Source organism: Ailuropoda melanoleuca, chromosome 11 (genome assembly GCF_002007445.2).
Source record: "Ailuropoda melanoleuca isolate Jingjing chromosome 11, ASM200744v2, whole genome shotgun sequence".
Classification (NCBI taxonomy): Eukaryota; Metazoa; Chordata; class Mammalia; order Carnivora; family Ursidae; genus Ailuropoda; species Ailuropoda melanoleuca.
The window spans coordinates 38,995,909-39,008,955 of NC_048228.1; the positions used below are offsets into that span (position 1 = coordinate 38,995,909).

The 13,047-nt window shown below is 37.3% G+C and overlaps 1 pseudogene; it reads right to left on the minus strand.

The window, feature by feature from the left end:
• Positions 1 to 5,207: 5,207 nt before the first annotated feature.
• Positions 5,208 to 5,598, minus strand: LOC100479232 (annotated as a pseudogene).
• Between the last annotated feature and the right edge of the window lie 7,449 nt (positions 5,599 to 13,047).

Genomic DNA, 13,047 nt, shown 5'->3' on the forward strand with positions numbered 1-13,047 from the left:
ACTACCAAGACTGAAACAGGAAGAAATAGATTTCTTAAATAGGCCAATTAACTATGAAGAAATTGAGTCAGTGATAAACAACCTTCCAAATAATAAAACTCCAGGCCCAGACGGTTTTCCTGGGGAATTCTACCAAACATTCAAAGAAGAAATAATACCTATTCTCCTAAAGCTATTTCAAAAAATAGAAACAGAAGGAAAGCTACCAAACTCATTCTATGAGGCTAATATTACCTTGATCCCCAAACCAGGCAAAGACCCCCTCAAAAAGGAGAATTACAGACCGATTTCTCTAATGAATATGGATGCCAAAATCCTCAACAAGACCCTAGATAATAGGATACAACAGTACATTAAAAGGATTATCCATCATGACCAAGTGGGATTCATCCCTGGGATGCAAGGGTGGTTCAACATTCATAAATCTGTCAGTGTGATAGATTATATCAACAAGAGAGAAGCCAAGAATCATATCCTCTCAATAGATGCAGAAAAAGCATATGACAAAATACAGCATCCTTTCCTGATTAAAACCCTTCGGAGTGTAGGGATAGAGGGTACATTCCTCAATCTCATAAAAGCCATCTATGAAAAGCCTACTGCAAGCATTATTCTCAATGGGGAAAAGCTGGAAGCCTTTCCCTTAAGATCAGGAACACGACAAGGATGCCCACTCTCGCCACTATTATTCAACATAGTACTAGAAGTCCTTGCAACAGCAATCAGAAGACAAAAAGGGATCAAAGGTATCCAAATCGGCAAAGAAGAAGTCAAACNGCAAAGAAGATGTCAAACTGTTTCTCTTCGCAGATGACATGATACTCTATATGGAAAACCCAAAAGAATCCACTCACAAACTACTAGAAGTTATAGAGCAGTTCAGTAACGTGGCGGGATACAAAATCAATGTGCAGAAATCAATTGCATTCCTATACACGAACAATGAGACTGAAGGAAGAGAAATTAGGGAATCCATTCCATTGACAATAGCACCAAAAATCATACGCTATCTTGGAATTAACCAGAGACGTAAAGGATCTATATTCTAGAAACTACAAATCACTCTTGAAGGACATTGAAGAAGACACAAAAAGATGGAAAAATATTCCATGCTCATGGATTGGAAGAATTAGCATAGTTAAAATGTCCACGCTACCCAGAGCAATCTACATTTTCAATGCTATTCCAATCAAAATACCGATGACATTTTTCAAAGTACTGGAACAAACAGCCCTTAAATTTGTGTGGAACCAGAAAAGGCCATGAATCACCAAGGAAGTGTTGAAAAGGAAAAACAAAGCTGGGGGCATCACAATGCCGGATTTCGAGCTGTACTACAAAGCTGTGATCACAAAGACAGCATGGTACTGGCACAAAAACAGACACATCGACCAATGGAACAGAATANCAGCTATCAGAAAGAACGAAAATATGATAACTAATTCTAATCTGGATTTTATAAATTTCCAGGTATTTTTTACTAAATTTGCCTGTTTGAGTAAAGTTAAATTATCTAATTTGTAGAACCACCTAAAGGTCTTTCTAGGAAAAAAAAATGTTTTTTATAAATGTTTAAATATTTATGGGGAAAATATAAATCCACTCTATCATTCCCAGAAATTTCCCTTGATTCTTTTAACTTGCATTCATGACCTTAAGGGTGCCATAACCTATTGTGCTTGATTAATTCTTATTGACATAAATAGAATATTCTTGTATATGTGGAAATAAATAGGAGATCACTACATTTGAGGGGAAGGGTCCAAGATTAAAACACACAGAATGCCACAAATGCCAATCCTTTTCTTGTTTCTTTTTTTTTTTTTCATTAAATAACTTCCTCTTATTTCCAGAAGAGTTCCCAGGAAAGCAGACCATATGGGTAGTGTGTGGAAGATCTATACAGGCCCTTTTTTTGGTTTCTGGAGAAGCAGGTCTTACAGATGTGGCTTGAGACTTTTATATGAACTACTGGGAATTCCTAGAGCATAAGCCATACTTATTCCAAAGGAAATGCCAAAATATATTTCACACATAAATGTAAGTGATTTTTGGATTATCTGCTTTTGTTCCTCTCCAATAGCTTGGAAAATTGAGTCAACTGCATGTGAACTTCTTATTCACAGCTAGACAGAATATCGCCTCCTCTGAATTATTCATGCTAATTGTGGAGAAGGAAAAAGAAGTCATGAATAAATTAAATTTACAGATGAACAAAAATATCTGTATTTCCATGGCATATTGCATTTATCACTAAGAATATTTCACAGTATATTATATTTATAATGTTTTGTCTATTAGACTTGGAATTTTGGAGGCATCCAGTGATAGGCAATTGAGGCATCCACTAGAACCACAGAAATTAAATCACAGTGGGTCATCTTGAATTTTGTGTTTTTTGGAAGATTTATAAGAATACTAAGGTTTACAAAACAGTAAGGCAATTGCATAGGGACACAAGGGCAGAGAAAGTGGGAGTTTGAAGGAACCAGGATATTTCAAGAGTAGGTAACAAAAAGCTGAATGTTAAAAGATGAGCTATTTGGCTGATGAGGAAGCCATAATGAAATAAGAAGACCTCAGAGCTTACAAAGAAAACCAAACATTTCCATTGAGTTTTGTCCAGCTCTCAGTAAAGGGGATGTCTAGGGCTTGTCCATTGCCAAAACCTTAACCAGTATCACAAACAGTTATGGCAGTTAAGATTAAAGTATTATGCAAAGAACCAAAGCATTTGAGGACTTACTTTTTAAAGTATAAAATACTGGATGCCACAATAAATAAATGTGAGCACTAGCGTTGGTCCCAAGAATTTGCAATGTTATCATACTATCCAGATATTTTAAATGTTCACTAAAATTTGCCAGTTATTGTTCTATAACATTGGACACACATTATAATAACCTAGGAAGCCTTGAAAGATACCAATGACTGGACCCATGAAGATGTTCTCAGCCATCATTATTTTTTTCATGGTTTCCCAGGTGATTCTAATGTACAGCCAAATTTGAAAATCACTTGTCTAAAAGAATGATCAGTTCATTGATTTTCTTACCTTTTTTTTTTTTTTAAGATTTTTTCATATATTTTAGAGAGAGAGAAAGAGCGCATGCCTACAAATGATTGCGGGGGAGGCAGAGGGAGCAGAGGACCAATGCAGGGCTAGATCTCATGACCCCCCCATGAGATCATGACCCATGAGATCAGAACCCATGATATCATGGCCCATAAGATCATGACCTGAGCCAAAACCAAGAGTCAGACGCTTAACCAATGGAGCCACCCAGATGCCCCTGTTCTTACCATTTTTGCTGACACATCTCTGAAATGACATTTGAGACCAGAAATTCATAGTACATTTCTGTAACTAAAACCCACTTCTACTAGTACCATAGTAATGACAAAATGGTTTTTGTGTTTGTGTTGGCCAACAATTTGAAACAGACCTTGCAATCTAGTCCAACCATCTAATTATGCCTTTATCCAAAACACAATCAGGATAACTGAAAGAAAATTAGAGAAAACAAAATCTTTAGGGAGAAAATATCTGGCAATCTCAGGTACTGTATGTTGAGATTAAATAAATGTTCCAAGAGCTCTATTTCAGGATGGCTCCAGAACCTTAGTTTCATGAATATATTTTGACAGCGATATGTCTTTCTACACATGTGAATACACCAACTAATCATTGTGGGTTTTCAAGCATAAATGGCTTCTTTCAAGGTCTGGTGTTGTTATCAAGGTAATTCAGGGGAAAGTCAGAGTGTTTTTTTCCCCAATTTTATGGAGATATTATTGAAATAACATTGTATTAGTTTAAGGTCTACAACATAATGACAGGACATATGTATATATTTTGACGTGATTACCAAGACAACTTAACTTAGAATCCATCACCTCACATAATTACAATTTCTTTTCTTGTGATAAGAAGTTTTAAAGTCTACTCTCTCAGCAACTTTCAAATATACAATACAGTATTGTTCATTATGGTTCTCATGCTGGACATTACATCCCAGGACTTATTTATTTAATACTGGAAACTTGTACTTTTTTATCACCTTCACCCATTTCCTCTACCTCTGGCAACCACCAATGTGTTCTTTTTTTCTATGAATTCATTACTTTTAGAGTCCACATATTTAGTATTCATCTTTCTCTCTCTGACTTATTTCACTTAGCATAATGCCCTCAAGGTCACTTCATGTGTCACAAATGGCAGGATTCCTTTTATTATGGCTGAATAATATTATATTATTATAAATATAAATATTATAAAGCATTTAATATTTTATTGTGTGTATGTAGACACTACATATACATACACACACACACACATATATACATATATGTATATGTATAGTTGTTTCCATGTCTTGGCTACTGTAAATAATGCTGCACTAAACATAGGGGTGCAGCTATAGCTTCAAGGTAGTGATTTATTTCCCTCAGATATATACCCAGAAGTGGGATTGCTGGATCATAGGGTAGATACAGCTTTAATTTTTATGGAGCCTCCATACCGTTTTCCATAGTGGCTGCGCCAATTCACATTCGCAGAAACAGCACACAAGTATTACCTTTACTCCACATCCTCACCAGCACTTGTTTTCCCTTCTCTTTTTGATGACAGCCATCCTAACAGGTGTGACGTGATATCTCCTTTTGGTTTTGGTTTACAGTTCCTTGATGAGTAGTGCTATTGAGCACCTTTTCATGTCCCTGTTGGGCATTTGCATGTCTCCTTTGGAAAAAATGTCTATTCAGTTCCTCTGTCCATTTTTTTTTTATTGAATTGTTTTTTGCTATTGAGTTCTACAAGTTCTTTCTATATTTTAGATATTAACCCCTTATCAGATATATGACTTGCAGATATTTCCTCCCAGTCAGTGGGTTGCCTTTTATTCTGTCAATGGCTTCCTTTGCTATGCAGAGGTACTTTTACCCCACTCGTTCATTTGCTTGTTTTTCCTAATACCTATTGGAGGCAATACCTCCCTGTCTTCCTTAGATCCAACCATTTTAAGAAAGTACTATTTACTTTATTTATTTATTTATTTATTTATTTATTTATTTATTTAGCATGGCTCTTTCCAGTCTGTTGCATCAAGGAGTTATACTAGTTCAAGTTAAAAGCAGACCCTGAATGGTTACATTATACAAGCTGTGAGGATTTCAAACTTGTGACAAGGGACAGACGGGAACTTCTACTCGTTGCAAGGAAATGCTCCCTTAAGCTTAGTGAGCCAAAAGCACTGAAAACCCGCGAACCGCTGCGGATCAGTCTGAGCCCGTCCAATGTCCAGGAGAAAGCGGCGTATGTTCTTGCTCCGGTCACCCCGTAGGGCAATTACTTCTCCACATTCCGGACGCTCAATTACAGTACCGCTGGGGGCAAATTTCTTCTTAAAAGCCTTCACTAATTTCTTTTTAACATAATCATCAGCCATTCCCGGGACAGTTAGTAAGGGTCTTCCTGCCGTTTCTCTGCTGACTTCTTACACGGGTGTAATCGTCAGTGCCAGCGGGAAGCAGATCATCACCCTGATTTGCATGAGCAAAGGGGTAGAAAGAGTGGAGAATCTGGAGAGCTGACATAGGATTCCTTTTGCCTCGGTGGAAACCGCCTGTGGAAGGCAGAGGTGGGGGTGGGGGAAGGGCGGGGGTTGGCAAGGAGCTCGGCGAAGCCTGGGGGTCAGGGGGGAGGCTGCTGAGTCTTCAGGGGCGGCTCCGTGACTGGTGCCAGGAAGGTGCTTTTTAAACGGCCGCTCATCCCTCAAACCTATACTGTGCGGTCGCTACTTGTTTGGCAGTAAATCTTTCAAACGCTGAGGAATGACAAAGAAGGCAAAGTCAGCCACTGATTCAATTTCCACTTGTACCAGAAGGTAGGAGGAATCTGAGACTAGTCCCAACTTGTTTTGGATACAACATGGTGAGAAAGATAAGAACATCAAGAAGTTGGATTTGTTGGCTGAAATAATGGAAGTACCAGAAGTTTTAATACATGTTAATCAAGTAATAATGGGAGATGAGGGGAAGAGAAAGAATAAAGCAACAAGTTATTCTCTTTATTTTTTTGCTGAAGATCGTTCCCAGCTGTTTGGAGTCTGGGGCCAAAGGGGTTTGCCACGGAAACTTAGGTTGCTGAAAAAAACAAAGAACAAGGTCGAGCCTGATTTTGTGTGAGGTAGGTAACGAAACCACCACCCTTCCCCACAGTGTTCTCTCCAAACTATTTCTGCATAACGACAGGAAGTGAAAAGGAAAATGTGCAATCCATCCAAAAGCGTCTCTTTCATCACTTTCCTAACTGTCTTCAGGCCAGATTAAGAGCGTTACATTTTGTCCTGCATAATGCACCTAGCAAAATGTTGCTTTGTTCTTGGCCTGTACCATCAGTATCCCCAAAAACATTCGTGATATTGCGCAGTGTTATAAACAGGAAACCAAATACATTGACTCATTGTTTTTATGAGGTTAAAAATCAAAGCCAACTGATTTCTTGCATGGGGCAGGCAAATACAAGGTGGACCTGTGACATCTTGCAGAGCCGGGAAGTAAGGAAGTATTAAGGAAAAAGGAGGGTGGGCATGTTAAAGGAACAAAGGAGCCAACCTGAAAGGTCACAGTGACCAAAGCTAGAACAATTTGAACAACACAAATAGTTAATGTAGTGTTGGATTATAATCCAAAGTACAAAATACATATCTATGAGTCTATATGGATATAAACAAATGGAGACAAAGAGATGAATCTCTCTTACTGAAGAATTTCTAATAACTTATGTAGATACTCGCTCCTCTCGAAAATGGAGCTTAATTCCCCTATTCCTTGAATGTGGGGTGGACTTAGTGACTTGCTTCTAAAAAACTGAATAGGGAAAGGGAAAAACAACTTTACAGTGGAGAAATGTGTCAAACACTACTTTGACTGGCTGATAACATTAAGATCACTGATGATAAGTCATGTTAATAGCATCTACCCCTTGGTATGATATGGTGAGAATAGCATTTAATCATGTAGTATACTCCCCCAAAACTCATGACTAGTCCAGTCATGAGAAAAACATAAGACAAACCCAAATTCAGGGACATTCTATAAAATACCTAATCAATATTCCTCAAAACCATCAAAGTTATGAAAAACAAAGAAAGACTGAGAAACTGTCACAGACCAGAGAAAACGAAAGGAAACATGATGACAAAATACTAAATGGTATTCTGAATTGGGTCCTGCACCAGAAAAAGACGGTGGTGGAAAAACCAGTGAAATCCTGCAGTTCAAAGTAATCATAATGTACCAGTGCTCTTAGTTGTGACAAAGGTACCCAGGTTGTGTAAGAAGTTAATGGTAGGAGAAACTAGGTGAGAGGTTTATGAACTCTCCATGCTATCTTTGCAACTTTTCTGAAAATCTGAAACTATTTCAAAATAAAAAACTATACTGAAAAAATAAAAGACAAGTCAGCATTTAAAAACATGTGGGATGAAACTATCCAAAAGCATGTATTTGATACAGGATATGCATGTAATTTAAAAAATTTTGTGAATTAGGTGTGCTTTAGAGAGAAAATGCCAAGGACATATTATGATATTTGTATGCACATAATTTAAAGTGGTTCCACTTTTTTGTGACAATTCAGGAAGGCTTCCTATATCAACTTTCTTCCTTTTTCTTTCTTTTTTTTAAGATTTTATTTATTTATTTGAGAGTGAACAAGAGAGAGCAAGAGGCAGAGCACGAGAGGGAGGGAGGGGCAGAGGCAGAGGGACAAGAAGACTCGCCACCGAGCAGGGAGCCTGACACGGGGCTCAATCCTGGGACCCTGGGATCAGGACCTGAGCCAAACGCAGACACTTAACTGACTGACCCACCCAGGCGCCCATCTTCCTTTTTCTAACACAAACACACGAAAGATCAGTATCATTTAAGTGCTTTCAAGGGTAAATTTCTTCCAAGCTGTACCAAACCTGACACCATTAAACAGCAGGATAAAAACTTGATTTTGTGCTAAGTACTCACCTAATATTTGTTCGATCCCTAATCCACCTGCAGTACCCTTACTTTTCCTGTTAATTTGTAGTGTGTGAGGCTCTTTCTCTCCAAATGGCATGCGCTTTAGTTCCAGATCTGCAGTCTCATTAAGTGCTTCTGTTTCTCCTTCTCTGCCATCACTGCCTTTTCTTTACTCTATTGCTTGGCGGGGGAGCAACAGAATTTGGAGCAGAGCTTCATTTCCTTCACATATTGTATAAGTTTTGATTAGTGTTGGATAGTGTCCAAGTTATTCTGACCTCCTTAGTCTTGCTTCTAGGCCAGCGTTAAGTCTTAAGAAGTAGGGTGAAGACCCCCTGCATCAGAACCACCTAGAGTAGCGACTCCTTGGCCAGACTTACCAACTGGGGTGGAGCCCAGAAATTTGATTCTAACACTGGTACCAGGAGACTTTTCTGTCCACTGCTGTAGGAAGTCACAACTCTCTGGATATCCCAAAGGAATTTTCACCTTTACATTTGGCTTCCTTTTATGGAAGAACTTGAAACATTTTTAGCAGTCTCCTAACTCTGAGTGAAAACTGAGGTGCTCCAGAATTCAGAGGCTGAGAAAGCTTTGCTCTCAACTCTTTATTAGGAAGAATCCACCAGCCCCATAATAAAGGACACATAAAAATAAAATTTCTTGTGACTGTTTCTCAATCTTAGTATTTCCAAGAACCCTTTAAAGTCTCTTCTAAGACCCAGATATAAAAGGCTGCATCAAAACATTATTTCCATTAATGAGATCCCTCATCTTCAGTGATTTCTTTCCAGTTTTCTAGACTAATGATATAATATCATGTGTCTCATATGTAATATAAATAGAGAATTAGGCTAAACTTTGGTAAAGAATAGATCATTTTAGCTGATACTCCTTGGTTTAAAAATTCCCTGAAAAGATATTTCTTTTCTCAAAGGTAGCATAATTTGAAGTGTTTGTGTGTTTCCACTTTTCTTTGATAGCTAAAATTTCCATTGTCTGCCTCATTGTGGACATATCACTCTCATTTCCCTCTCATTTCATTTAAAACGGTCAAGTTGTCTTTCATGTTAATTAGCTTTAAACAAGAAAAAATATCTCTGTGCACGTAATAATCAACTCCAAATAGGCGTTATTTCATTAACTTCATGCTTTAGAGACATAATGGCTGCTTGTTACAACACAGCAGAGCTGGTATAAATTAAATCTCAATGGTCATTCATTAAAAAGCCAGTGTAAAGAGCCCTGGAAAGCTAGGTCCTTTAGCTAAATTTAATGGTATTTTTCCCATAAAATTTTCCTAATGTTGCTCCTGTCGTTCAAACACAAATGTATTTTAATTAATTTCTAAATCCTTTACCCAAAAATAATAATAAAAGGAAGAGATTAATGCATATTAAACCTTATGACAAAACAAATCCAAAACATCAGCCCTGATGTTTCTAACCAAATGCTATTAAGACCTGTACATGTTTTTGTGCATGGACTCAATATTTCCTAAGAAAACAATAAGCAAAAAGCTTTTGATAGCCACTGAAATATTATATTTAATTATTTCATAGACATTAGTCATTTTAAAACAAGTAATTCATTCCTTTCATATTTTGGACGCTAAAGTAACACAATCTTCACCAGGTTACAATGATTAATAGTCCTTTAGACAGAACACTTTCTGTTTTAAAAACCTTTGTAGTATTTTTTTTTCCTGCTGGAAGATATATGTGTTCGCACGGTATTTGGCTCTATTTCAGTCCATATAGGGGGAAAGCCTTCCTGTTATAAAACATATAGGAATCTAGTTATGACATTTTGGATAAAAATCCTTCCATTCATTCACTCAGCAAAAATTTTCTCAACCTTTCTCATATGCCAGGCACTGTACAAAAACACTTTGAGAACAAATATGAATAAGGCAGATATGCTCCCTCCCCTAATGGAGCTTGGAAACTAGTGCTATTATTTTATTCCTAAAATAAAACGACTAAAATGTAATGATTTTTTGTCATTTTTATGCTAGTTGGATTCACCTCATATGAATCAATAAGATTATGTTGCACCTAATCGCTACTGTTTCAACACAACAAGAATAAATACAGAATTTTAAACATGGTAGAAACCTAAGGCATACATTATACATGAAATGATTAGTGATCAAGGCATTATGAGTTTTACAGAATTTGTGATCACTGCATTTATGACATGATTCAGTCAACTATTTGGTAAAATTCGAAAACAGGAAAGTACCTGACAAGATTTTAATTCTGTGATATGAACCACACTCTTCCCAAAATTTGAGGATGTATTTCTTGAAAAGTCTTTATAGAGCCATAAATCCTGAGCCCGGAGGTTCATGATCTTTTCTTCCCAAGTAAATAATGACATACTAAAAATAAGTAGAGGAGGGAGGGCTATCTCTTTTACTGTCCTATAAAACTGTTACATGATTGTTACCCTTTAGAAAATTATATCATGTAAATTAATTTAAAAGGGAATTTTGAGTAATACATAACAGTCCCAAAAGCAGTTTTTCATTGTGAGATTAATATCATATACAAATATATTAAAATGTAGAGTTTAACCATTTTACTACCTAATGAATAAATTCAGGAATGACCTGGAATCTGCTTGGTTTCTCCCAACTTTTAGTTCAGTTCAAACTTTCCATTCACCATTACTAAGTCAGTAAAGGATTTCTGTTAGTCGTCAAGGAAACTACAATACATAGAGGATTGAAAATGGTGATAATCTCATTTCCCATAAACCCGTAAACAAGAGATAAACTGAATAGAGAAAGCACCAATGCCATCACTGTCCCATTAGAAAAAAATGGGCAAAGGCAGTCCTAAGGGGGAAATACATAGCCATCCAAGCCTCACTCAAAAGAATAGAAAAATCTAAAATGCAGTTTTCTATATTCTCACCTCAAGAAACTGGAACAGCAACAGAGGGACAGGCCTAACCCACTGACAAGGAAGGAGTTGACCAAGATTAGAGCAGAAATCAATGAATTAGAGACCAGAACCACAGTAGAGCAGATCAACAGGACTAGAAGCTGGTTCTTTGAGAGAATCCATAAAATTGATAGACCACTGGCAAAACTTGTCCAAAAACAAAGAGAAAGGACTGAGATTATTAAAATTATGACTGAAAAGGGAGAGGTCACGACCAGCACCATTGAAATTGCAAGGATTATTAGAAACTTTTATCAACAGCTATATGCCAAAAAACTAAACAATCTGGAAGAGATGGAGGCCTTCCTGGAAACCTATAAACTACCAAGACTGAAACAGGAAGAAATAGATTTCTTAAATAGGCCAATTAACTATGAAGAAATTGAGTCAGTGATAAACAACCTTCCAAATAATAAAACTCCAGGCCCAGACGGTTTTCCTGGGGAATTCTACCAAACATTCAAAGAAGAAATAATACCTATTCTCCTAAAGCTATTTCAAAAAATAGAAACAGAAGGAAAGCTACCAAACTCATTCTATGAGGCTAATATTACCTTGATCCCCAAACCAGGCAAAGACCCCCTCAAAAAGGAGAATTACAGACCGATTTCTCTAATGAATATGGATGCCAAAATCCTCAACAAGATCCTTGCTAATAGAATCCAACAGTACATTAAAAGGATTATCCATCATGACCAAGTGGGATTCATACCTGGGATGCAAGCATGGTTCAACACTCGCAAATCAATCAATGTGATACATCATATCAACAAGAAAAGACTCAAGAACCATATGATCCTCTCAATTGATGCAGAAAAAGCATTTGACAAAATACAGCATCCTTTCCTGATTAAAACCCTTCAGAGTGTAGGAATAGAGGGTACATTTCTCAATCTCATAAAAGCCATCTATGAAAAGCCTACTGCAAGCATTATTCTCAATGGGGAAAAGCTGGAAGCCTTTCCCTTAAGATCAGGAACACGACAAGGATGCCCACTCTCGCCACTATTATTCAACATAGTACTAGAAGTCCTTGCAACAGCAATCAGAAGACAAAAAGGGATCAAAGGTATCCAAATCGGCAAAGAAGAAGTCAAACTGTCTCTCTTTGCAGATGACATGATACTCTATATGGAAAACCCAAAGGAATCCACTCCCAAACTATTAGAAGTTATAGAACAATTCAGTAAGGTGGCAGGATACAAAATCAATGCCCAGAAATCAGTTGCATTTCTATACACGAATAACGAGACTGAAGAAAGAGAAATTAGGGAATCCATCCCATTTACAATAACACCAAAAACCATGCGTTACCTTGGAATTAACTTAACCAGAGACGTAAAGGACCTATATGCTAGAAACTATAGATCACTTTTGAAAGATATTGAGGAAGACATAAAAAGATGGAAAAATATTCCATGCTCATGGATTGGAAGAATTAACATAGTTAAAATGTCCATACTACCCAGAGCAATCTACACTTTCAATGCTATCCCGATCAAAATACCGAGGACATTTTTCAAAGAACTGGAACAAATAGTCCTTAAATTTGTATGGAACCAGAAAAGGCCCCGAATCTCCAAGGAACTGTTGAAAAGGAAAAACAAAGCTGGGGGCATCACAATGCCGGATTTCGAGCTGTACTACAAAGCTGTGATCACAAAGACAGCATGGTACTGGCACAAAAACAGACACATCGACCAATGGAACAGAATAGAGAACCCAGAAATGGACCCTCGGCTCTTTGGGCAACTAATCTTTGATAAAGCAGGAAAAAACATCCGGTGGAAAAAAGACAGTCTCTTCAATAAATGGTGCTGGGAAAATTGGACAGCTACATGCAAAAGAATGAAACTTGACCACTCTCTCACACCATACACAAAAATAAACTCCAAATGGATGAAAGACCTCAATGTGAGACAGGAATCCATCAAAATTCTAGAGGAGAACATAGGCAACAACTTCTATGACATCGGCCAGAGCAACCTTTTTCACGACACATCTCCAAAGGCAAGAGAAATAAAAGATAAAATGAACTTATGGGACTTTATCAGGATAAAGAGCTTCTGCACAGCCA